This window comes from Lontra canadensis, unplaced genomic scaffold (genome assembly GCF_010015895.1).
Source record: "Lontra canadensis isolate GAN:19392208 unplaced genomic scaffold, GSC_riverotter_1.0 scaffold128, whole genome shotgun sequence".
Lineage (NCBI taxonomy): Eukaryota > Metazoa > Chordata > Mammalia > Carnivora > Mustelidae > Lontra > Lontra canadensis.
This window is the reverse complement of record NW_022631122.1, coordinates 4,098,243-4,125,942: the sequence shown is the minus strand read 5'-3', so window position 1 is coordinate 4,125,942 and position 27,700 is coordinate 4,098,243.

Here is a 27,700-nt window from a genome sequence, read left to right as displayed (position 1 = left end):
GGCTCACACGGGAGGAAATGGGGTGACCAGAGATTCTCACAGAGTCTTAGGGGGGCGAAGGCAGAAACCAGAGTGGAGCTGTTGACGAGTGAGGACCGCATGAGTGGGGAAGCTTCTCAAGAAGGTTGGTTATGCTGGGAACAAAGAAAAGGAGCACAGCTGGAGGACAGGTGTCCAGGGAGGCTACTGGAAGACAGGGAATCCTTGGGCAAGAATGAGTGTGCAAAGAGGGACTGATGATGGAGGAGACAGAGGGGCTGCCAGAAGGAGGGTGGGTCCAAACAGAGGTGGGCGCTCAGGTGGGCACTATTCACGTCTGAGCCTGTGTGTCCTCAGGGATGTGCAAGGTGCACACATCGGGAGAGAATGGCCGTGGAGGAGGGAGCACAGACGACCCAAGGAGAGAGTCTGCATTCCTCTCAAGACGCAGAGAGGCCATTTGAAGATTTTGTATTTAAAGTCAATCCTTAATTAATTAATTAGTTAATAAATTAATGTGAATCTGGGCAGCACTGTGGTGTGACCTCGTCTGGCCATGTCCAGCAGCTCAGTGCGGGGACAGTGATGGGTCATCCTATGAACCACACTGGCTGGGCCATGGTGCCCAGGTATTTGGTCTAATATTATTCTAGATGTTTCTATGAGGGTTTTTTTAAGTGAGATTAACTTTTTTTTTAATATTTATTGACTTTTTTAAAAGATTTTATTTATTTGACAGACAGAGATCACAAGTGGGCAGAGAAGCAGGCAGAGAGAGAGGAAGGGAAGCAGGCTCCCTGCTGAGCAGAGAGCCCAATGTGGGGCTCGATCCCAGGACCCCGGGATCATCACCTGAGCCGAAGGCAGAGGCTTTAACCCACTGAGCCACCCAGGCACCCCTGGATGAGATTAACTTTTAAATCAGTGGCCTTTGAGTAAAGCAAATTATCCTCCATAACACATGTGGGCCTGATCCAATCAGTTGAAGGCCTGAACAGGACAAGCCTGACATTCCCTGAGCAAGAAGGAATTCTGCAGCGGGCTGACTTTGGAATGAAGTGCAGCACTGGGTCCTCCACAGGTCTCCAGTGTGATGGCAAGGCTTCTAGATTGTGGGGTTGACAGCTTCTATAACCATGGCAACCAGTTCCTTAAAATCTCTCTCTCAATCTCTCCCTCTCTCTGTCACTCTCTCTCTCCCCCCTTCTCTCTTTCTCTCTCTTTATATATATGCCTGCTATTGATTGTATTTCTCTGGAGAACCCTGACTAATACAGGAACCAAGTTGCTCGTGGAGGCCAATCCAGAGCTGGAAAGGAGGGACAGAGAGGTGAGGAGAATTTCAGGCAGGTGGTTAGAGTAAACACCCCCTTTTTCATGGGAGGCCCTCTCTGGATTCACAAGGACCTTGATTTGCTAAGGAGACTACCGGACTGGAAAGAGCAAAGCTGGGTTGGAATCACATCCTGGTACTAAGTGGAGATGGGCCCATTTCTCTCCATTTGTGATGTTCCTTTCACCACGAAGACCTTTCTCCTCTTCCTTCAGGAAAGATCTTCCCAGCCTCTGGCTAATCCTGAACCAGAGCTTTTGTGGATCTCAGGAAAAGGCAGGGATACCAAATGGTTCAAAACAAGCCCTTCTCAGGATCATTTCTACCGGTCCCCTATTCAAGCAGTCCACAAAGTAAGGCCTTTTAACCTTCTCTGCAGGTGGGACCATGCACAGCAAAGCAGAGCCACAGAAAAACATTGAAGAAAGGTGACCAGCGAGAATGTTCACCTTACAATCCTGCCACCAAATCACAAAATCTGCTATGTCCTCTGACTTGCCTCATTGGTAAAGAGGGATCCCCAGCACTCCGTAATCCAAGATGGCCAGACACACAAGACCCAACAGTGGAGATCGACAGCAGCTTCCGAGCCACACACACTCACAGCAAAGGGGAGGAGGACTCTGCTCCATGGTGGGGCCACATGGGGGTGGCCTTCAGGAACAGAGTGAATGACCACATATGTGAGACCGCAGGCTCTGCGGTGACAAGAGGGTGACATGACCATTGGCTCTTGTGTGAGAATGTGAATGCTTTGTTTGGACAACTCCTTGGGTAGGCAGGAACATGAGACCGCCAGGCTGGGGATGCTGCAGGAAGCCACTGACTGGGACGGTAGGGGCAGGGACTAGGGGAGACTCTTACCCAGCTGCTCAAAAAGACGTACATGGTGAAGGCTTTGGGGCCCTGTGAAGTTCCCACTTGTCAAGGCAGCAGCAATACTCGAAATGTCTTGCCATGCAGAACTCCAAATCCCTCTTTTTACATGTTATGATTATCTTGTGAATGGCACATTTATAAGGAAATATTTTGGTATGTGTTAAAGGAATTAATGAGAAATGTAAACATTTGAAATATATCATAATTATTTTTTTTTTAAATGTCTACCCATATGTCTCAGTCAGCTCAGGCTGCTGGAGCAAAATACCACAGACCGGATAGCTTCAACGGCAGGAATTTGTTTTCTCACAGCGCTGAGGGCTGGAAATCCAAGATCAGGGCACTAGCATGCTTGGGTTCTGGTGAGAGCTCTCTTCCTGCCTTGCAGGTGGCTGCCTTCTCGTATGTCCACCCAGAGGCAAGGCAGAGAGACAGCACTCTCTGGGGTCCCTTTTTGATAAGGGCACTAATCCCATCATGAGGACCCCACCCTCATGACCTCATGTGAACCTGATTATCTTCAGTGACCCATCCCCACATACTATCATATGGTATGAGCCCCTTTAAGTAGGGAAGGTTAGCCAGACAATGCTCTCCCGTCTTCCGGGGATTCTTCTAATTCATTAGCCTTTAAAATTTTTCAAACCCTCCAGACAATTCCTGAAAGACTCTACATTCAGCAAGTTAGTTGCCCTTCTCGATGCCCTGTCCACCTCTCCTAGGCTTTCCATTCTGCCCAAAGCACAGTCCTGCGCTGCCTACAAGTGGGTCGGCAAAAGGGAGACTGCCGTGCAAGATCAAGCGGTCTTAGCAATGGCACAGTGAACACCGGTGGCTCTTCTACCCCTGTTTCACATAAGCCCTAGGGCAGGGGCGCAGCCTCTCGCTGCCCCTCTCATGGGCACGTCTGCAAATGCCTTTTCACTGGAAGAGGAAGGCCATGACTTGAGAAGAGAACAGCTCTTGCCTTTGCCCTTGTCCTCTGGGCAGCTGCAAGCTTTACAGATGACTTCATGGCATCCCCCTTCACAGATCCAAACATGTTGCCAGCAGATTCCCCTCTGCTGACGGAGGATCTGGGACACGAGAGGGAGAATATCTCACTGGGTGCCTTACAGCATGCTAGTAATAGTTGACCTCTAGAGAGCACATTCTGCGTGGCAAGAAAGCTTTCTATATGACAGTGTATCTACGAAACACTTTCTCTGTGACACGTTTATATACATTATCTCATTTAATCCACTTGATGACCCGAGTTGATAAGTACCGCTACTATCTTCACTTTACAGATGCCAAAATTGGGGTTTATGATGATTGAGCAACTTGCTTTGGGTCCCATGGCCACCATGGGACAAAGAGGGATCTTAAACCCAAAGAGGGGCGCCTGGGTGGCTCAGTGGGTTGAGCCTCTGCCTTTGGCTTGGGTCATGATCTCAGGGTCCTGGGATCGAGCCCCACATCGGGCTCTCTGCTCAGCAGGGAGCCTGCTTCCTTTTCTCTCTCTCTCTCTCTCTCTCTGCCTACTTGTGATCTTGCTCTGTCAAATAAATAAAATATTTTAAATAAATAAATAAAAATAAACCCAAAGATGCGGGCTCCAAGGTCGCAATTCTTCACGTGACACCCACCAACCTACAATGTTAGACAACCCCCCCCCACCCAAGTCCAGTGTGTCTATTTCCAAAATCATCTCTGAACCCATCTGGCGCAAGAGAGGAGGTGGGTATTTTAAAGGAATCCATGTGTTGCACTCCTCTTCCCCTTAGAAAATATCCTGTGTATCCACTTACATTTCAGAAACATTTTCTGAGCTTCTACCACATCCCAGGCATTGTACTAGATGCTTCCACATTATGTTTCCTACCAGATGATCTAGAAATTCAGGAACGGCCAATGTATGGCCCCCCTCCCGACTTCACACACATCTCTTCTCAATCAGCATGCTCATCCAGTTGGGTCTAAATGTAGCCTCAGAGCCCTTCTTAATACAGAGCTCCAAAAAAAAAACTGCTAAAAATGGCCAGCGTCACCCTCAAGGAGGCCTGCAGGACCTTTCTGCTGCAGAATCCAGGCAGGAATGACCATGATGACATGGCAACAGGGAATGGAGTGTTTCAAGCCAAGGTTCTCAGATCAAATCCTTGTTCTACTTCTCACTGGGGGTGAGCAAGTAAATGAAAGTCTCCCAGGCTAATGGAGATGCTAGAAAGATCTCATCTATGTCCCAGGGCTGCTGGACCCAGAATTGTTGGTGGGGAGAAGAAAGGAAGGCTATAAACCAGAAGCCTGGTAGTAAGGGTCCCGGCAAGAGACCAGACAGTAAGCGAATACAGAAAACAGGTTTTTGCCAGGGAAGCAGCCAAAGATTTTCTGCAAAGGAGCTGTGTTGAGGGCAGGATGCCTTCAAGGTCGAAATGCCCTGTGCTACACCACGATGTTTATTCTGCATGATGGCAATGGACTCCCAGGAATATGGGGGTGCTAAGCCACGGCCGCACGCTGACTGCCTGGTTTGACTTCCAGTGCCGTCACACACCAGCTATGCGGTCTTGGCTAAGTTCTTTAACAACGAGAAGGTGGAGAAACGGAGAAGCCAGCATGTGAGTGCGTTACCCTTTAAGGGCAGTGTCTTACTTCCTCCTGGAAGCAAAGCGGCTGTGTCCGCATGACTGTCCTTTCACAGATGTTGAAGAAGAGCCTCTGTTGAAGAAGAGGTTACATGAGAGGCCAAGGACAGGAGAGTCACACAGAGCGGGGTTTCCACCCAGGGGACTTTAACAATGACAGTGGCTTCCCGCCTGCTGTCTGTAGCAGGAGCTGGGATCAGTACCCGGCAAACTCCACTGTGTCCACGTGATACATGATGCCTGCCTTCCTCCGATGCTTTGCTGCAGTGGCTACACTAAGGATGCCTCGGGAGCTGAAAGGGAAGGAGGAGAAGCTGCAGAATGACAAAGACACAAGGTCACAAGAAGGACAAGCGAGGGCTACAGCTGGGCCGGCCTTTACCCTCGGCCACTCTGAGAGGCGAGCTACCCTTACCCCTCGAGTGCAAGTCTGTGCCTTTCTACCTGTCACCTGCTCGTACAAGGGAAGCACTGGATATTGCTAAAGCATCCATCGATTTCCAAATACAGTGCTAAATGATGTATCTGGGTCATAAATACTGTATAAGCACTTTGCAAACGGGTCCGTTTTTGTCAGCATTTCATTCCTTTTATACATCATTACCTATTCTGACCATTTAGAGCAAACTGTCTGAGAAACAGGAGCACAGCCCACAGCTAGCCGTAGCCCCTCTGAGATTATTCTCGGGAGATCGGGCAGGGTGATGGAGGAAGGACGGGGGCAGACATTTATCATCCTCCGCTCCCCTCAGCATCCAGCCCGCCTGATCAACCTGCACCCAAGTGTGACCTAACGGGCTTTACTGGAGCCCCCCTGTGGCTGTTGAGCTCCTTGCTACAAGCTGAGGGTCTGTAGAGTCATGATCAGAGAGGCAATTACTCCCTTAGCCAGCCAGCTCCGCTTGGAGGCTGCCTTGTACAAGTCATCCAGCTTTGCTGGGCTAGCGAGCCCAATGCCAGAGCAATGGAGCCCATCATCCTTTGGGAAAAATACTAGCTGTCCCAGCTCTGTCACCGAACAGCCAGTATGACACAGCTGGAGGTTTAGCCTAGTTCCGGGAAGAGCTGCTGGGAGGAGGCCAGTTTCTCAAATAACGCAATTAGCATTGAACGTCCAGGTTGGGTTTCTTTCCAGCCTACTGTAGGGAGGTTCCTCTTCAGGGAAGGGTGGGTTCGCCTGTGGCAGATGGTCCCTCCTGCTGAAGCAACTAGAAAAACAAGATACTGGGGTACTGGGTGGCTCAGTGGGTTAAGCCTCTGCCTTCGGGTCAGGTCATGATCTTGGGGTCCAAGGATCGAGCCCCACATCGGGTTCTCTGCTCAGTAGGGAGTCTGTTCCTCCTCTCTCTCTCTCTGCCTGCCTGTGCCTACTTGTGATCTCTCTCTGTCAAATAAATAAAATCTTTAAAAAAAACAAAAAACAAAAAACAAGATACTTAAACTACCTGCATGAAGGCATCAGAGCACTACCAAGGAGGCAAGGACTTGATACAAGAGTGCCGAGTGAAGCGGGGATGGGTGAGCCATCACGGGACGCTGATTCTCCCCTTGTGACATCTGCCATTTCCAATATAATGACTGGTGGCCAAAAAGCTGAACACAGTTTAGGCGTCGAAAGAGCTTCGAAGGAATAAAGCAGGAGTCCAGAGCCCACCAAGCAGCAAAGTCTCCAGAAAACAGTCCAGACTCACTGCTGAGAACTCTAACAGGCCTTCCGCTGGGAGGTGGGTGACCAGGGTGCAGACCAGCATCACGAGACCGAAGCCCGCCTTCCGAGGGAGCTGAGACCCCAGGCCCTCCACGCAGCCGCTAGCGAACACTCAGAGCTGGTATGCCAGTGGAGGCTTGTGTGCCCTGGGAAGAGCTCGGACCCCGGAGTTAGGAAGATCTGTAAGTGCCCATGGGATGTCCGGGTCCCTCAACCATCCTGCCCCTCAGTCTCCTATCCTTAAAATGGAGGCTGATAGAGGCAACCCCAAAGGGCCTAGGACCTCCCCAAGCACATAGGCAGCATCCGTAAGAAACAGATCTTGGGCTGAGTGGGGAGGAGCAGTGCACTTGAACAAGGCAGGAGCCTGGGCTGGCCCCTGTTCCATTGCCTGGCTGGGAGATACTGGGCAAATCACTAGGCATCTCTGGGTCTCAGTTCTCTACCTAATTAATCAGGAGGTTGGATTACAACCTGTAGGGTCACCAGTGACTTTAAATTCTCTGTTTCTCTGCTAGGCATCTTGCAAAGTCTAAGATAGATAGTAGATAGATATGTATACACACATATACACCATATATATGTATACATGTGTACAAATATAAATTTTATATAAATGCAAATATTTGTGTACATATGTATATATGTGAGTGTAAAAAGTATATATACTTCTTTAAATGTTTATATCTTCTTAAAAATGTTTTCATTAGGGCTTCCCTTGTCAAAGGACCTCTGGCAGGCATCACATAGTGGGGGGTGGGAAGGGGAGGCATTTCTGCCTGAACTTAAGCAGTTTGTCCTCCCAAGCCCAGAGCTCAGGATGCCCCCAGATCATCCCAGTCCAGGTACAGCATTCCCCCTCTTCCAGAACTGTCTCCTAGCTCAGGCGACAGAGGGCTCAAAGCCAATAGAAGAGGAGAAAGAGTTTTTTAAAAAGAGCCTAAGAGCCTCCCCAGCTGACTTTGGCAACAGAAAGCATTACACTAAAAAAAAAGAAAGCAAGCAAGCAAGCAAGCAAGCATTACACTTGAACCTGGAGCTTCTCCCTTAGGAGACTAGAGCATTCCCGGAGGCTCTCTCTGAGACTGGACTTGCAGAGATGCTCCTGTAGCCAGTGGGCGGGGGAGCCTACGAGAAGCATCTGCGGCTTCTGACACCTGCTTTTAGGGCTGGCTGGGAGAAGGGAAGACAGTGTTCCTGGAGCAGGCCTTGAGGAAAACACTGAGAGAATGCGGGGAGGGTTGGCAGGTAGAGGCAAGTCAGGGGCTCTGTGCACTGCCTCTGAGAGACACATGGGGCCTGGACGGGTTTACTCAGCATTCCAGCCTTCTCCACAGACTTGAACACTTTCCCTTACAGAACGGTGTAACAGCTTCATTGCTACCAGAAGATTCAGCCTCCATGCTTTGATTTCAAGGGTCAATACCTGAGCCAGACAGCCTGAATTTGAATCCCAGCTCTGCCACTTTCTACCTGTGCAACCTTGGGCAAGTCTCGGGATGTCTCTGTGCCTTCATTTCATCATACGTAAAATGGAGATGATAATTGTATCTGTTTCATAGAGTGGTTGGGAGCTAAATGAGTGCTTGAACACTTGGCCCTTGTTAAGCTCTAGCCAAGTCTGAATTATTATTATAAACAAAGGTCCTGCTTACATTGCTTCAGCGCCCTTGATGGGAGCAAGTGCATCTCTCCTGGCTGAGCACTGATAACTTCTCTATTGACTTGTGGGCACGACATTGTACAGGTTCAGCCTTTTGCTTCTGAGCTATGCTCTCCCCACTCAGGGTAACAACCACTTACTAGTTTTCTCTCTTTCTTGGGCCCACAGGAAATACTCCCGTTTGACCTCAGTCGGTGGGGATGGGATGACTTTCCAAAGGCATCCTGTTTACTGAGTCACCCAAGGACAGCTTCAGCCACAGGCTTTTGCTCTGCATAAATTCCTCAATTTGAGGTAGATAGCAGACCCCTGTGGCTCTCAAGGACCAGGGGATGCTTGCCCAGATCTTTGAGAATTCCCATTAACATCCCTCTCAATAGGTTTGGGATCAGAAAGAAAGTGTCCCCAGGCCTCTGCCATCAAGGGTAAAAAAGAAAAGTAAAGAAAAGAAAATCAATGCACAGTTCTCCAAAGAAATTCTAATGACCCCTCTCCTCCTTTCCAAGTTTTTATGTCCTGTCTTTATACCCCTTTTCAGACCCCCCAGGAGTAAGGGTTTAAGGTTCCAAAATGAGTTTCCAACCATCTCTTTCCTAAGTCCTGTAGCATCTGACTTTGCAATATGGCAAGAGTTGGCCTGGGTTGTCTTAGAACACCAAGTGAGATGCCGCGTTCCATTTTAATACGCTTTGGAGAGAATGAGTTCATAAGCAAAAAGCACCTGTTTCCTATAAATACTTGACAGAAAAGAAAGAGCCCAGGAAACTCCCCTGATGGCCATAATGACTCCCAGGGTTCAGGGCTAGAGGGCGACAGATAGCTCTTCCTTGGTGTGAGGCCATTTCCTTGCCAGCAGAAACCCGCTGCCAGAGGGCACGGATGATCATGCTAAATCAGCACAGGAACATTTCCCACCAGCTCCCTGCTAACTTCCCTTGGAGGCCAAGTTCATTATCCTCTTAAAAGCTTGTTTTCTCATGCAGCGGAGCTCCGCAGGCCAGAGCATCTAAGCTTCCCTGCACACTGACTGTTGCTTTCACAAGAACTCACTCCCACCAACCACTGCTCAAGCCCAAGGCAGCTCCCGCCCTTGCAGGTGGTGAGCACGTGGCTGGGACTGTCCTTCTGGGGTCCAGCTGCCTTTCCAGAGGGACTTCAATGTCAGCCATCCTCCGTTCCAATTCTGGCTCTCACACTTACAGAGACCTCCAGGGAGTTGTGTAACTTCTGTAGACCTCAGTCTCCTGCCCTGTAAATGGGCGTCTTAGCTCCTCCCTTTGAGGGTCGGGTGTATATGTGATAGGAGGTTGTACGCAAAGCATACAGCGAAGTGAATGGAACATACCAGAGTCTCAGCCACTTCGTTCCTATTCCTCTGGGGTGTGCTATCTCCCAGGATTCCCTACATTTGCTCTTTGTTCTACGGGTCTTAACTCCACATCAGCACCAGTGTGACAAAAAATAAAAATACTGTCCTACACCAGAATAATACTCCCTAATAATGTATACCGTGTGCATTCATAGGGACACAAAATATAGGTGACATGTCATATAGAGGATGAGACCAATGACCTTCTCATTTCGCAAAGGAGGACATTCAGGGGACAAAGAAGATGCATGGTTTAGTCCACAAGCCACTTAATTCAAGATCGGGCCCAGGAGCGAGGCTTCCTGCCTCACTTGGGGCTGTGTATCTGATCACCCTATGTCTGAGAGTGGCCAGCAACAGCCTGGTAAACCATAGCTGGAAGAAAGGGGAAGGAACCAGAACCAGAGTGACAAGCGAGGGGAGGGGAGCCACGGAAGAGACAAAGCATGGGTGACAACAACACACTGCTCATCATTATTGGGCATTGACTTTCTGCCTGCTCAGAGCTGCTTGCCTCATGTCCATGACCATATTTACGGTTAACAAGCCTCTAAGATTATTATGACCATGCTCGTTCTAACATGGTAAATCCAAGGTTCTTAGAGATTAAGTTGACCTACATCCTATAATGAGACCATAGTGGAGCCAGATCTGTCTGGCTTCCTTGTTGCACGCATCAAGAGAGTTCATTCTGCCAGCAACATCTCCAAAGCATCCAGAAACAATCTGTCCAGGAAGTTCATCATCAGCCTATGTGTCCAAGATGAAGCCACAAGGATACCGCCACAGGAGGGCCCACTACAGAATGTGTTCATTCAGATGTCCATTCTCTTTTTTTCTTTCTTTCTTTCTTCCCTTCATTGAACAAGCACTAGCCCATATCCCAGCTGATGCTGAGAAACTTCTTCCATGATTCCTAGTCTTCTGCCCATGAGGACATTCCCACTCCATCCTATGAAAGCCATGGCAATGTCCAAAATATCCAGGTAAATGTTTTGGGGTGGGGGGTTGTTATGGGTTGAAAAAAACAACCTAACCCCTAGTAACTCAGGATGTGATCTTATTTGGAGATAAATTCTTTGAAGATTTAGTCACGTTAAGATGAGATCCATAGAGTAAGTCCTGATCCACTATGCCTGAAGGAGAAATTTGGACACAGACACACACAGAGGGATGATCGTGTGAAGTGGCTCAGGGAGAATGGACAGGGGAAGACAGAGGATTGCTATGAATCATTTATAGGCTAAGGAAGACCGAAGATAGCCAGAAAACCACTGGAAGTAGGAGGAGACAAAGAAGGGTTCCCTGTAAGTTTCGGAAGGAACATGGCCCTACTGAAACCTTGATTTCAGACCTCTAGCCTCCAGAACTCTGAAACCATAATTTTCCACTATGTAAGCTGTCCAGTTTGTGGCCCATCCTTATGGCAGATAAGATAATACAACCAGATAATACAACTAGATAATACAGAGATGCCCCCACACTGCACCCTCTACCCTCAAATCTCTCTCTGCCACACTAAGAAACATTTAGACCTATTGCTCAGAGGGCTCCTAGATGCCCTTTGACCATCAAGCTAGCCCAGCCCTCTGTGTCTCATTCATGCCTTCATTTCCCTAAATTTTCCAAGTACCGATTGTACTCCAGATACTATTCTGGTTGCTGGGGTCACAAACATGGAGTCACAAAATACCTCTGCCCTCAGGGAGCTCACATTTGAGAGGGAGAAGCCTGCTCAGAAATTTAGGCAGGCAGCTCAGGCACCCTCCATAAAGAGGTCATCCAGGAGGAGGCCAGGGAGAGGGAAGGCTTAGGAGTCATGCAGAGCTGGGATGCCAGGCACAGTATCCAAAACATAAGTCTAGAACCCAAATGAGAGCCAGTGCTTTGGGAATAAAGGACTGGGAAAATGCCTCCCAGCTAAGGATTGGTGTGGGGGCCTGGGCAGGGCTGGCCCTAGGGTGGGGAGATAAACAGCATCATCATTATGGTGAGAAGCAGACATGGCATTACCAGTTCCTATGTCCAGCACACCCCCGGATCTTCTCTCCCTACTGAGACTGTCCCTGTGGCTAAAGAAAGGCACACATTTGGAAGAAACTTGGCAGAGGATCTCAGATTTGTCAACAATCTTCAAAATTGGCATGATACTACCAATAAAGAATTGCCAGGTTGAAAGGAACGTTCCTAAGCTCTCAATAATGAAAAGCCAATTTGATCGAGATTGCTGCAGGGAAGACTGAATCATCTTTCTATATGATTTTATGGCCTCTCTTTAAAAGGATTCCAAAATCACTGTCCTGTGAAAAGGAAAACAAAGAATACACAGCCAAGACTGGTAGGGAAGAAAAACATTATAGAGGTGTGAGGGTGGGTAATTAATAAATACACACACACACACACATCATGTTCTCTTTCTAGATTGTGTGATGTCTAAGCTCTTCAACAGCTTTTTTTTTAATTAATAGACTTTTTTTTCCCAATTTTAGGTCTACAGAAAAATCAAACAGAAAGCGCACAAAGTTCCCATAAACCCCCTCACACACACACTCCCACCTCCAGCTGGTCTGGCAGCCTTTTAAAGTTTATAATCTGTTATGACTCCTGAACCTAAAGAAAAATTCATTTTAGGGACACCTAGGTAGCTGAGTCAGTTAAGCATCCTACTCTTGATTTCGGCTCAGATCTTGATCTCAGGGTGGTGAGATCGAGCCCCATGTCAGGCTGCGAGCTTAGCGTGGAGCCTGCTAAGGATTCTTTCTCTCCTCTGCCCTCTGCCCAGACTCTCTCTCAAAGAAGAAAAGAAAGAAAGAAAAATTCTTTTTGTAGCTAATTTTATGTTTGTCATTCTATACTCTTCTCAAGAACAACTTCAGAATCTCACAAGCTCCAAATCCCATGGAGCCCAGAACAATCCTTCTGGTCCTGCCACCTCCTTGGTTGGTTCCATCCCCACTACACACACTGCACACACCACAGCCATCACAGCCATCCTTCCGAAGTGCTCTGTCAGCGATCTTCGGGCTTCCTCCTCAAGGTCCAGCCTGGCTCATGTCTACAGGGAAGCCTGAGATTTTACCTGCCCATCTGGAAAAGGGACCATAATAACAACAGGTCTGTGATCTCCTGAAATTGACTGAAACTCATGAAGCTCTGAAAACTGAAAGTTTTCCAAAACTCGTCAACCACAGAACTCTTGGTTATCTTTATTGACCTAATTTGGTGTGACTATTTATACATTTTGCTGTCTGATTTCAAGCAGTGCCCCAGACCCCACAAGGACTATTCCGTTGTACACAGGACATGCACCGTGGTTGCTTTTCTCAAGTCTGCCAAGCTCAAAATTCAGGAATACATCTGGCCCCAAGGGCTTCCATGAAGGGTATAAACCCAAACCTACCCCAAAGTGTTGCTGAAAGGATAAAAAGTGGCAATGTACATGAGCAGGTTTGGAGAATTACAAACCCCCGGCCAGATGTAGATGGTGGTGATAGTGGTGGTTGTAACCATGACCATCAGCTCCATCATTGCCCTAAAAGTGGGTTAAGTAAGAAAGGAAAAGCCTTATTTCAATCTGAAGAACATGTCCACTTGAGATGTTACCTGAGAGCCAAGCACACCACCCGTGCAGGGTAAGTCCTGACACCAACGCCGTGTCCATTTGGGGGGACACTAACCAACACAAGCCCTTGGAGCTACTTCATACAACTTGGTTTTGCTGGAGCCACTGACCTGCAAATGTAGCGGGAATCTAAAGTCTGTGCCCAGTCCTGATGCATCAGGTCACCCCAAAGCTCTCTGGACCCCTACTCCCTTTCTCTAAAAGACAGGAAGTAATAACTAATCACAGTCTGTATTACAGCTGAATTGTGTCTCCCCTCTCCCCCACCTCCAAAATTCATTTGCTGAAATCCTGACCTTCCTTATCTCAAAATAGGGCCTTATTTGGTCATAGGAACTTGAAGGAGGTGATCATGTTGAAATTTGACTCGTAGGTGTCCTTTATAACAAGGGGAAATTTGGACATGAAGACATGCACAGAAGCAAGACGAAAGGAAGAAACAGTGGGAGAACATGGCCATCGACAGGCCAAGAAGAGAGACTGGGTACAGATCATTTTGCCACAGCTTTGGAGGGAAGCAACCTGAAGACACCTTGATTTTGGACTTGCAAATCCAGAACTGTGGGATAACACATCTCTGTTGTGGAAGCCAACTTATCCATGGTCCCTCATTATGGCAGCCCTGGAAAACTAACACAGCGTGCATGTAAGTAAGATTTGCCTTGTGTACCTGTTACTCCAACACTGCTAATGCTCCAATGGCAATGCAAGTCATACATGCATCATCGTATATATGGTCATCGCAGTAAATCTGGCTTCAGGTTAAGCCTGCTGTTGACAGGCAGCAAATCCCATAGTTCCGAGCACTTTCCTGAGAAATCAACTTTGCATAAGCGCTCCAACTGATCGCAGAACAAAGGCAGCATTAGGATCTCTTGGTTCGGTCTGCTATCCAGTTTGGGATCTACTCTGCTAACAAGTCAACAGAGTTGAATTTCACCTCCTGTCTCTGCCCATCTGTCAAGTCAACACATTTCAAATGAGTTGCAGGAGTATTTACCAAGCTGCTCTAACCACAGACCGTAATTGCTACCATTTATCAAGACCTACTCTGGGCCAAGCACCAGGCTGTGCACTTAGAGACATCATGTAACTTAAAAGTTCACCACAGGACTAGGAAATAGGTAGTCTGATCTCCATTTTATAGATGGGGAAGCTCATCTGTACCACTGAGAAAGGCACTGTGAGCCACGCAACTTTGTGGAGTCTCTGCTCACGGGGATTTAGCAATCTTGTTACTGACACAGGTAGAGAATCACGAGACTGGATGCCTATAACAAGCTGTTAAACTGAATATAAATGACTATCAACCCTAGAACATTATGAGGTCCTCATAGTACAGAGCATGTCATATTTGACTTTGAATCCCTGTGGTTGGCACTGTTCTTAGCATTCAGAAGAGGTTTGTGGAGGGGAAGGAAGGAAAGAAGATAGGAAGGAAAGAAGGAAGGAAGGGAAGGTTGAGGGGAAGGACGGGAGGATGGAGGGGAAGGAAAGGAAGAAGGGAAGAAGGAAGGAAGGAATTGGTTCCCCCAAAATAAGAGCCACTGCTCTATCTTGGCCTCAGAGAAAAACAACAGGACTCAGAATCATCAGAGTGGGGACAGGAGTAGCAAATCCAGAAACAGAAGAAATGCACAGGACAGATGTCAGAAAGAGCAGATCAAGTCTAGACCCTAGAGATAAAATGAAGGACACACCGTCTATATTAAGGAGCAGGAGGGAAATGCATTCCTGATTTATAATCAAGAGTTCTTCTGCCTTTAAAGCCCCCTGCTGGAATGGACTTATAAAACACATTTTGAAAGCACATTCCATATCAGAATTTCCAGGACTGACAGGATGAAAAAGCAAATGCACCCGGATGCTTTTCTCAGAGAATATTCCATTATGTTCCATTTTGAGCGTGCTTCTATAGGTCTTAAAATCACTGTGCCACACACCCCAGGTCCTAACTTCCCTGCTCAGCAGGGAAAAGGAAAGGAAAGATTAATTTACCACACACCCACACATGTGCGCGCGCGCACACACACACACACACACACACACACACACTTTTTTAGAGAGATCTTATTGGATCTTGATGGGTTGGGATATCTTTGAATGATGGGGAGGTGGGATTGCTCACAAGCAATAAAGCATCTGAAAGGTCAGGAAAGGGATAGGAGCAAGATGGCAGAGCAGCAGGAGACATAAATTTTGTCGGATCCCAGGGATTCAGCTAGACAGTTATCAAACCATTCCAAACACCTGCAAACCCAAAAAGAGATCAAAGAGAGAAGAGCAGCACTTCTAGGAACAGAAAATCGACCACTTTCTGGAAGGCAGGATGTGCGGAGAAGTGAATCCGAGGCAAAGGTAAAATAGAACATGGAGGGGAGGGCCGGCTCCCGGCAAGCGATAGAGCAGCGGAGCACAAAATCGGAACTTTTAGAAGTCTGCTCCACTGAGGGACATTGCTCCAGTGGCTAAGATGGGGGTGGAGACCTTGCGGGGACAGGGTGGTCTCAGGTCCCGCGGGGTCACAGAAGGATCAGGCGTGTCTGAGTGTGGCAGAGCTCACAGGTATCGGAGTGGGGGAGCCTGTGTCAGAGATGGAGCCCAGGAGTGAGCTCTCAGCTTGGGGTCACCTTAAACGGTGATCTGCAGCACCGTCAGGCCACTGCTCTTCGAGCAGGGACCCCACAAGTGGCAGATCTGGGGAGACTCACCTTCCTTCTCTGGGACCCTGCAGCAGAATCTGCTGGGTTTGGAGACTCCAAACGGGGCCATGTGCCAGAGACAGAAATGCTCTGTCACAGGCCGGGTGAGCTCGGTGCGTAGCTGGAGACCAGGGAGATGGGAGGGATTGAGCGCTTTTCTCTGAGGCTGCACTGAGGAGTGGGGCCCCCGAGATCTCGGCTCCTCCAGGCAGGAGACTGGGCGGCCGCCATCTTCATTCCCACACTCCAGAGCTCTACGGAAAGCGCTCAGGGAACAAAATCTCCAAGAGCAAACCAAGCAAATGACTTAGCCCGGCCCCAGGCAAGGGCGGTGCAATTCTGCCTCCAGCAAAGACATTTGTGAATCACTGCAACACACCCCTCCTCCAGAAGATCAGAAAGAACATCCAGCCAAGACCAAGTTCAAGTACCAATGAGAACTGCGGAAATTCAGAGCTAGGGGAAAGCAGCACATAGAATTCATGGCTCTTTTCCCATGATCCTTTAGCCTCTCAAAGTTAAATTTTTTTTATTTTTTTTTCTTATTCTATTCTTTTTAAAATTTTCCCCTTTCCTATTTTAACCTCTTTAACTATTTTATCTTATCAATAGCTTTTTAAAAATTTTTTATAATTTTCATTGTTCTAGTCATATTATATACCTTCACTGTATTTCAACCTTATATACATATAAGTTTCTTTGTCTCTTTAAATTTTCTTTAAAAATTTGGGATACAGTTTCTTCTAACAGATCAAAATATACTCTAAATCTAGCATATGCCTTTATTCTAGTCTCCAGCCTGAACACATTCTCTCCTTTTTTTTTCTCTTTTTAACCAACTTCTTATCTTATCAATTCCTTTTTTAAAATCTTTTTAAATTTTCATCTTTACAGTCCTATTCTATCACATCATTGTGTTTACCCTTATTTTTGTGTATATGTAAGTTTTTCTTTTTTTTAAATTTTGGGAGGCATTTTCTTCTAACAGACCAAAAAACACCCAAAATCAAGTGTGTGGCTCTGTTCTATTTACATATATACATATATATATGTGTGTGTGTATATATATATGAATATTATATATTATATAACTATATATATATATATATATATATATATATATATATATATATATATCTCCAATCAATATGATGTCTGCAAGCAACGCATTTTAGACCCAAAGACACTTCCAGATTTAAAGTGAGGGGGTGGAAAACAATTTACCCTGCTAATGGACATCAAAAGGAACGTAGGGTGGCAATCCTTATACCAGACAAATTAGATTTTAAGCCAAAGACTACAATAAGAGATGAGGAAGGACACTATATCATACTTAAAGGGTCCGTCCAACAAGAAGATCTAGAAATTTTAAATACCTATGCCCCTAACATGGGATCAGCCAATTATATAAATCAATTAATAACAAAATCAAAGAAACACATCAAGAATAATACAATAACAGTAGGGGACTTTAACACCCACCTCACTGAAATGGACAGGTCATCTAAGCAAAAGAACAACAAGAAAATAAAGGCTTTAAATGTCATCCTGGACCAGATGGACATCACAGATACAGTCAGAATATTCCATTCCAAAGCAACAGAATACACATTCTTCTCTAGTGCACATGGAGCATTCCCAGAAAATATCATATCCTGGGTCACAAATCAGGTCTCAACTGGTACCAAAGATTGCGATCATTCCCTGCATATTTTCAGACCACAATGCTTTAAGACTAGAACTCAACCACAAGAGGAAAGTTGGAAAGAACTCAAATACATGGAGGCTAAAGAACATCCTACTAAAGAATGAATGGGTCAACCAGGAAATTAAAGAAAATTAAAGAACAAATGAAAATGAAAACACAACTGTTCAAAATATTTGGGATACAGCAAAGGCAGTCCTGAGAGGAAAGTATATAGCAATACAAGCTTTTCTCAAGAAATAAGAAAGGTCTCAAATACACAACCCAACCCTGCACCTAAAGGAGCTCGAGAGAGTACAGCAAATAAAGCCTAAACCCAGCAAGAAAAAAGAAATAATAAAGATCAGAGCAGAAATCAATGAAAGAGAAGCCAAAAGAACACTAGAACAGATCAATGAAACTAGGAGCGCTTCTTTGAAAGATTAAAAAGATTGACAAACTCCTGGCCAGACTTATCAAAAAGAAAAGAGAAAAGACCCAAATTAATAAAATCATGAATGAAAGAGTAGAGATCACAACCAACACCAAAGAAATACAATTATAAGAACATATTATGAGCCACTATACACTAGCAAATTTCACAGTCTGAAAGAAATGGATACATTCCTAGAGATCTATAATCTACCAAAACTGAATCAGGAAGAAAGAAACCTTGAACAGACCCATACCCAGTAAGGAGATTGAAGCAGTCATCAAAAATCTCCCAACAAACAAGAGCCCAGGGCCAGATGGTTTCCCAGGGAAATTCTACCAAACATTTAAAGAAGAATGAATAGCTATTCTCCTGAAACTGTTACAAAAAATAGAAATGGAAGGAAAACTTCCAAACTCATCTGATGAGGCCAGCATTACCTTGATCCCCAAACCAGACAAAGACCCCATCAAAAAGGAGAATTACAGATCAATATCCCTGATGAACATAGATGTGAAAATTCTCACCAAAATACTAGCCAATAGGATCCAACAGTACATTAAGAAGATTATCCACCACAACCAAGTGAGATTTATTCCTGGGTTGCAAGGTTGGTTCAACATCTGCAAACCAATCAGTGTGATACAATACATTAATAAAAGAAAGAACAAGAACTATATGATATTCTCAATAGATGCTGAAAAAGAATTTGACAAAGTACAGCATCCTTTCTTGATCAAAACTCTTCACAGTAAGTGTATAAACCTAGTGATTCACAGTCCTGTATCCCTGGGGCTAATAATACATTATATGTTTATAAAAAATTTTTTAAATTTCAAAAAAAAACCTCTTCACAGTATAGGCATAGAGGGTACATACCTCAATAACATCAAAGCCATCTATGAAAAACCCACAGTGAATATCATTCTCAATGGAGAAAAACTGAGAGCTTTTCCCCTAAGGTCAGGAACACAGCAAGGATGTCCACTGTCACCACTGCTATTCAACATAGTACTAAAAGTACTAGCCTCAGCAATCAGACAATTAAAAAAAAAAAAATAAAAGACATCTGAACCTGCAAAGAAGTCAAACTCTCACTCCTTGCAGATGATATGATACTTTATGTGGAAAACCCAAAAGACTCCACTCCAAAACTGCTAGAACTCATAGAATTCAATAAAGTGTCAGGATATAAAATCAATGCACAGAAATCAGTTGCATTTCTATACACCAACAGCAAGACAGAGAAAAGAGAAGTTAAGGAATCAATCCCACTTACAAATGCACCCAAAACCATAAAATACCTAGGAATAAATTTAACTAAAGAGGCAAAGAATCTGTACTCAGAAAACTATAAAGTACTCATGAAAGAAATTGAGGAGGACACAAAGAAATGGAAAAATGTTCCACGCTCGTGGATTGGAAGAGCAAATACTGTGAAAATGTCTATGCTACCTAGAGCAATCTACACATTCAATGTAACCCCTATCAAAATATCATCAATTTTTTCAAAGAAATGGAAAAAATAATTCTAAAATTTATATGGTATTAGAAAAGATCCCAAATAGCCAGAGGAATGTTGAAAAAGAAAACCAAAGTTGGTGGCAACTCAATTCCAGACTTCAAGCTCTATTACAAAGTTGTTATCATCAAGACAGTATGGTACTGGCACAAAAACAGACACATAGATCAATGGAACAGAATAGAGAGCCCAGAAATTGACCCTCAACTCTATGGTCAACTAATCTTTGACAAAACAGGAAAGAATGTCAAAAGGAAAAAAGACAGCCTCTTCAACAAATGGTGTTGGGAAAATTGGACAGCCACATGCAGAAGAATGAAACTGGACCATTTCCTTACACCACACACACAAATAGACTCAAAATGGATGAAAGACCTCAATGTGAGACAGGAATCCATCCAAACCCTTGAGGAGAACACAGACAGCAGCCTCTTTGACCTCAGCCGCAGCAACTTCTTCCTAGAAACATCGCCAAAGGCAAGGGAAGCAAGGGCAAAAATGAGCTATTGGGACTTCATCAAAATCAAAAGCTTTTGCACCGCAAAGGAAACCGTCAACCAAACCAAAAGACAACAGAGAGAATGGGAGAAGATATTCACCAATGACATATCAGATAAAGGACTAGTATCCAAAATCTATGAAGAACTTATCAAACTCCACACCCAAAGAACAAATAATCCAATCAAGAAATGGGCAGAAGACATGAACAGACATTTCTCCAAAGAAGACATCCAGATGTGCAACAGACACATGGAAAAGTGCTCAACATCACTTGGCATCAAGGTATTACAAATCAAAACCACAGTGAGATACCACCTCACACCAGTCAGAATGGCTAAAATTAACCAGTCAGGAAATGACAGGTGTTGGTGAGGATACGGAGAAAGGGGAACCCTCCTACATTGTTGATGGGAATGCAAGCTAGTACAGCCACTCTGGAAAAGAGTATGGAGCGTCCTCAAAAATTTGAAAATAGAGCTACTCTATAACCCAGCAATTGCACTACTGGGTATTTACCCTAAAGGTACAAATGTAGTTAACCAAAGGGACATGTGCACCCAAATGTTTATAGCAGCAGTGTCCACAGTAGCCAAACTGTAGAAAGAACCTAGATGTCCATCAACAGATGAATAGATAAAGAAGATGTCGTATGTATGTATGTATGTATATATATGTATGTATGTATATGTATGTATGTATATTCATATATATATGAATATATATATGAATTCATATATATATATATGAATACTATGCAGCCATCAAAAAAAACTTGCCATTTTCAACAACGTGGTTGGAACTACAGTATATTTTGCTAAGCTAAGTAAGCCCATCAGAGAAAGAGCTATCATATGATCTCTCTGATATGATGAATTTGAGAGGCAGGGCAGGGGGTCGTGGGGGGAAGGGAGGGGAAAATGAAACAAGAAGGGATGGGGGAGGGAGACAAAACATTCAATCTCAGGAAACAAACTGAAAGTTGCTGGAGGGGAAGGGGTGGGAGGGATGGAGTGGTTGGGTGATGGACACTGGGGAGGGTATGTGCTATGGTGAGTGCTGAGAGTTGTGTAAGACTGATGATTCACAGACCTGTACCCCTGAAACAAATAGTACATCATATGTCAATAAAAGAAAAGTAAATAAATAAAATAAAAACCCAACTAGAAAACAGTATTAAACTATTAAAGACACAATCAATCAATCAATCAATAATCAGGAAATCCTCAAGCTGAGTCATCTGTCTTTGACTTCACAGAAGCTGATTGCAGTGAAATGGAAGAGCTCAACTTCCAAAATGATCCAAAAAGAACTCATTGTCTCAGATGTCCCCACTGGTTCTCAGTGCAATTCTAGGGGCCCAGAGCCATAGCTTATTAGTTCAGAGATAATGCATAGAATAACTTACTAAGTCCTCTCAGGAAAGGAAATCCATTTTTCTTTTTTTTTTTTTTCAAGATAAAACCTCTGTCCTCCCCAGAGCCACACAGGTGGCCTGGAGCTTCTGCGTCCTGGGCACCAAGATTCAGCCTATTTGTCAGGGACTAAACCACAAATCTGAACTTCTTAAAGTCACCCCTGCCTTCCTCTGTGACAGAGAGACATGAAATAGAATTATCCAGATTGATTTATGGGAAAGGCCTAGAAAATCGTCACCTGCCCTTGGCTGGAGTAGAAGGTCTGCCGGCAGAGGGGAGTAGGCTCATTAGCAGCTCAAGGCAGGTTCGGCACTGTCTTTGGGGTCTGCCTGCCTGATCTCCGCTTCTTAGCCTGGGATTGTGGCCTCTCCAGTGAACACACAAAGTTTTCTTTTCCATTAAGCAAAGATCAAAGAATAGAGCTTATTATTGGCAAGAAATTCCCAGGGAGGCACTGTCAGAGCCCCACACACAGGCATGGGGCAGGGTCTGTAATCCCAGGTGCTCAGAGCTGCCATTGGCCCAAAGGTGCGGCTCAACGGATTTGCTTCCCAGACCAGGTAATGGGTTCTGCTGATTCCAATGTCCTTGCACTTGTCCTCGGGATTGGTCGCCCACCAGGACGTTTGGTCTCTGTTCTTAATTTCAAAGGTGGCTCCATGTCGCCTATCGCCACCCGCACAGATGAGAGACTGTCAGTAACTGTTAATCCCACATACTTTTGGACCAGCCAAGCCAGACCTCCTCCCGCTCCCCTTGCAGGGTGCGTAGTAATAGTTTCCCTAGATCACATCGCCTAAAGTCCAAACTGTTGCGGTTGGATTCTAAATAGGGAATAGTTAAGCGGGTCCCTCTGTGTTTTACCCGAGACCACGTTGGCCAAGGAAAATATTTGCCACGGGCCTCGACAGGCAAGGTGCCCAGCCTGCGTGAGGCATGCAGTCTGCCAGGTCCAGGCCTGCTGGGAGAAGGGGTATGTGACAATTAGCTGCTTCGACTGGGATGCCAAAGGATTCAGCTGTTCCCCCATGTAATGCTGGATGGTCCCCTGAGAAGCAGAACAACAAAGTCACACCACCACACAGCTGAATGAATAAATGACCCATCAGCGTAAGTAGGCCAGTACTCCATGTTTCCCCGCTAATTATTCACGTCGAGGACATGCTACCTCATTCCATTCCAAATTCAGCAGAATGTATCGGGAAAGCGAGCCCTACAACAATGGAGCTCCTATTGCAGTAGTGGAAGGTTTAGTGCAGTCACTGAGGTCTGCTTAGCTTCTCTCTGCGGACCAACCCTCCCTACTGCAGTTCAAACCCCACTCCCCGCCCTGCTTTATGGAGAACAGGTGGGACAGCTCTGTGCTAGGCTGAACTACATTTCCCAGAATTCCCTTCACTGTCTGTTTCACTCCAGAGGTGGGATTTTGTAGCCCTTGTATTTTATAGCTCTTTTGTGGCACTTACCTTGTTACTGATCTACTGACTAGCCCCTTGGACCTGAAGCAGTGGCTGGTCTTACAACTGCTCTCTTCTCTCCCTGAATTTTTCTTCCATTTCTCTGACTGCTGGGTCCGGGGGTGGGGGGTGGGGATGGTGTATTAGGCTCTATGTGCAAAAGCACTCTGGCTCCTGGATGATATCCTCATCCCCAAGGTTAGTGGCAACAAGGACAGACTTAAGGTTCAGGCTGTCTTTATGGCATTCCAGCTTACGCTCATGGAGTCCAGGCAGCTTGTGATCTTTCCTTTCTGACCACCTGCTGGGGGGCTTCAAGCTCCAGCATGAGACTAATGGCAGGTGGAGGCTGTTTAGCCTATGCCCGTAACTGCAGAAGCCAGTTCCCAGTAGAAAATAAATTATATATTTATTCTGATTCTTTAAGTGAACGCTGCTCAATGCAACAAGTAAGGGATTCTAGAGAAAAAAATCTCTTAAGGAAGGAATAGATGGAGAGGACCACACAAGATATAAAAGCAACCAGCATACGGGCACCCAGCTGGCTCAGTCAGTAGAGCATAAGACTCTTGATCTCAAGGTGGTGGGTTTGAGCCCCACTCTGGGTGTAGAGATGAATTAAAAATAAAATATTAAAAAAAAAAACACCCGGCCCAGATTATGGCATATAGTAGGAGCTCAGTAAACATCAGCCAATTTTGAATGGACAAAGCTTTGGTGAAGATGAAAGAAATAATGGAAGAATGTTCAAATGTGTTGAGATCTATGAAATACTATCCAAATGTGGTTTTCATTCTTTCCGTACTCAATGATATTATTTATACCATCAGAAATAGGGACAAAGAATGTCGATGAATCTGAGCAGACGAGATCTAAGTCTTTCAGATTAGGAATATATCATTTGAGATACCTATTTCTGTACCGAAAAACACCTTATGTTGATACTACCTGAGTGCTCTCCTCTACCTACACTGGTCAACCAAAATGCCATCCCCTGAAAGCTTGCACATGGTCCCAGGCCAATCTCGGGGGTATGCACGGATTACCTCTTTCCTACTTCTCCCACCCAGTGGGATTTGAAAGGAAGTTATGTTTCCAGAACTGGGATCTGATGGCCAGATCCCACTGTTGGTCTCCTACCATATGAGCCAAATAATCTTGTTTTCCAAACATACTTGATACCTAGCACCCTAGAAGAGCTATAGAACCAGTCATACTCACTCTTTCTTCTCTCTAACATGGGTAATAAATCCACTGTCTCCGTTCTAGTTCCTTCTGCTTCATTCTCTGCCTTCTGTCCTACTCCCTACAAATTCTAATGGACTGGGGTGCTGGGACCACCCTTCCCAACCCACAAGACCTGATGTTTTGCCGCCTCCTTAAACCAAATCTCCTGGAAGGACTGATATTTCCCACCGGGCTCCAAAGAATTCCACTGCTGTCTTTTGGGGACACACGATAAAATGACCTGGCATGGGCCACTTCTAGAATTAAGAATGAGACTTCTCTGCCCCTTTGGAATTGTAGCCCGTCCATGTGGGTGCCCTCTCCCACCCAAACCAGCCTAAGAGGCCAGGTTAGCCCTCCTTTGCTACCTTTTGCTCCCCTCAGCCCTGACTAACCCTGACCTACTGCTTTAGAGGCCAAATTTGCTTTAATACCTTACTTCTAAAGACACCTGAAGGAGCTCCAGGGAGATAGTTATGCTTTAGGAAAACCATTCAGGAATTGGATCCCGATTCAAACAAACCAACCACAAAGGACACCTTTAAAACAATCAAGGAAATTTTAATATGAGCATCGTAGTAGATGGTATTAAGGGAACCACTGTTAATTGTTTTGGGTGTGATAATTGCAAGGCGGTTTTTAAAAAGTCCCTAATGGAGATTTACTCTGAACCTTTTTATAGGTGAAATGATATGTTATTTGTCTTAAAATAATGCAAAATAAATAAATGGGAGAAAGAGGTAAAATGAGATGAACAAAATGATAATTGTCGGATCTGGGGTGGAGAGGGAGGTCCGTAAATCTATCCTCTCTCCATTTTGTATTGATCAAAATTGATCAAAATTTTCCATGATAAAGGTTGGTTGGTTGGTTGGTTGGTTGGTTGGTTGGTTTTAGCCTGTGAAAAACGTACAGAGACTTTTTACCTAAAAGGAAATTCTACCTTATCTCAGCTCCAGTCAGTAAATGGGAGCCCAACATGGACTGAGAAAATCTTGCACTTTCTCCACCTGGAGAAAGATGGCACCAGGAGAGAATGAACATCCCAGAGTCCTGGGATTCTCTTTCAAAGCTCACTCTCCCTGGATTCTATAAGCTGAAATTCATTGACTAACATTTAGTGCCTACCTCCAAGACTCTCAGACTCTAAGTGGAAGTGAGGGTTAGAAATAAGAATGCATAAAGCTGTTTGGAATTTTTTTTATAAATTCACTTTTATTATGTCTTGAAATATATGTGTAATATCATAAATGTATTTAAAGTGAAAGAGTCGTTACTGTTCGAGGAAGCAATAAAACATGTTATCAAGTTCAAATTGCACTCAAACGTTAATAAACATGTAGGCAACAGAAACTACTATCCACATTAGATTTGACTATTAATATGAAATAGAACCACCATCTGCACTGTCAAACAGAAAATTTTTCATTCTTCCAGATTATATTGTTACCCAATAAAAATACTAGTACATTTTAGTCCTAATGGAGTTTTCAAGGGGTCTAGGCCAAAGTTAAGATTTCCAAGGGGAAAATAATTCTGAAAAATTTCATGTTGCCTCTTTCAATAAACAACTAACTTCAACTTTCTTACATGCTGTTGGAAACTCACCCCACACAGTGGATGGTGTCTACGTGTGTAAATCTTCATCTCCCTTCCTATGAAATAGCAGTCCCATCCATTAAGTAGCCTTCAGCCCCTCTTGCCCAATGGTCAATGAGTCATTCAATCAAAAATAGGTACTGAGTTGCTACAATGTTCCAGGCACTTCCAGAAGCAAAGGCTTTAAGGAAATGGGCTTATTCCATTATACAGTAATGAAAGCTAACATCTGAAGAGCATTTTTGCAGCTTGCAAAATACAAAGAACAGAACTCTCTTGCTATCCAAGTAAGTCTCTGAGTCTGTATCCTCCTTTGAAAAGGAATGACAATATGATTATCCAGCTGAACAGTTTTGGGGCTTTGGGGGGGTTCGGGTTTAGGTTTGGGGTTTTTCATTTTTGTTTTAGGGGTTGTGGTTTTTAGGGTTTGTTTGGAAGGGGTTTTTTTGTTATTCTTTGGTTTTGGAGTGTTTTTTCTGGTTTTTGTTTTTGTTTTGTTTTGTTTTTGTTCTTGCCTTTGTTTGCTTTTATTTAAAAAAAAAATTGTCAAGCAACCACTTTGCACCAGGACTGTATTTCTATTGATAGCACAGACAGCTGCTATAATGATTCAATGAACTGTGACAGCTCCTAGCATCCAACTTGGCAGAGTGCAAGCTCCTTAAATGGCCATTCCTTTCCCATTCACTTATTTCACTGGATCTTTCCAGAGACCTCCTCTTAGCGCACTTTCCCAGCCCACCTCTTTGGCAGTGAGTCAGTCTCCCTTCTGCCACTAGGCCTCAGGCCTCGAAGCCTGGTCCATCGGGGAAGCATTCAGTGTCAGCACGCCACCCTAATAGGCAGGGCTCCCACCAGTCTCAGTCCAGCCCACTCCAGCCCTGCCATTAAGACCCAGGGGGAACGGTGGCCCTGGGGGATTAGAGATTGGGGGTGGGGGTGGGGGGAATGATTGAGTCAAATCTGCTGATTTGAATTAGATGGACTAAGACTTTTAACTGCTTCTACTGCTCCTGAATTCTGGGGAACCATCTGAATAAGCAACACTTTGCGTATTCTTATTCCCGGCAAGGCTGCCCCACAAAGAGGGGTCCCCCCTCAGAGCCTACGTGGTAGGGCTGGGAGGGGCTCTGAATGGCTAGGCAGGCTTTCCCTTTGGAAACCAGGCTTCCCCTTTGGAAACCAGGCTTCCCACTCCTCAGCCATTGGTAACACCAATCCCTTCCCCCACCCCCACCCTTGTCACATTGTCTGCATTCTCACTTCTGACCAAGGAACCCCATTAATTTTCTGTGATGTACATTCCAAATGACATCACTTCAGTTCTTTGAATTTCAAAGAGCTGGATTAATGAACCACAAACTTCAAGCAAATTGGCTGTGTAATCCATCACATCTGACCACAGCATTGCCAGTGCCTTGAATCCCAAAGAATGGCAGAAATTTCCCAGGCTGCTTTTGAAAATGAACACAGAAGCCGTAAGCAGCAGCCTTGGCTATGTTCATCCTTTCTAGAAACATTATAGGTCTTCTGTGTGCTGGAAATTAAAAGGTCCCATTCTCTGCCTGGTATTTTATTGATATAAATTTAACCTGTTCAAATGTTATATTAAATTCCAATCTTTTCCAGAATAATCTACATTTAATTCCTCATTCCACCAATCTATTGAAAATATCCCTCTTGGCAGCCTTTCAGAAAAGCTATATGAATTGCAAAGTCTTTTAGATTTTGTTGAAGTATTAAGAACACTACTTATCCACATATTCAACTGAGGCCTTTCTCTTCCATTTCATTTCCCCAAACTCCTTTCATATAATGTCAGAGCCACAAAAACCAGGAACAGTGACTGGGCACAGCCATTCACCTTTCCCTCAGCAGTGAAAATGGCATTAACATTCACCAATGAAAAAATATATATCAAACTAATTACCTCCTTTTCTTCCAAAGTAAGACAATCTCACACCATTCTTTTGGACATAA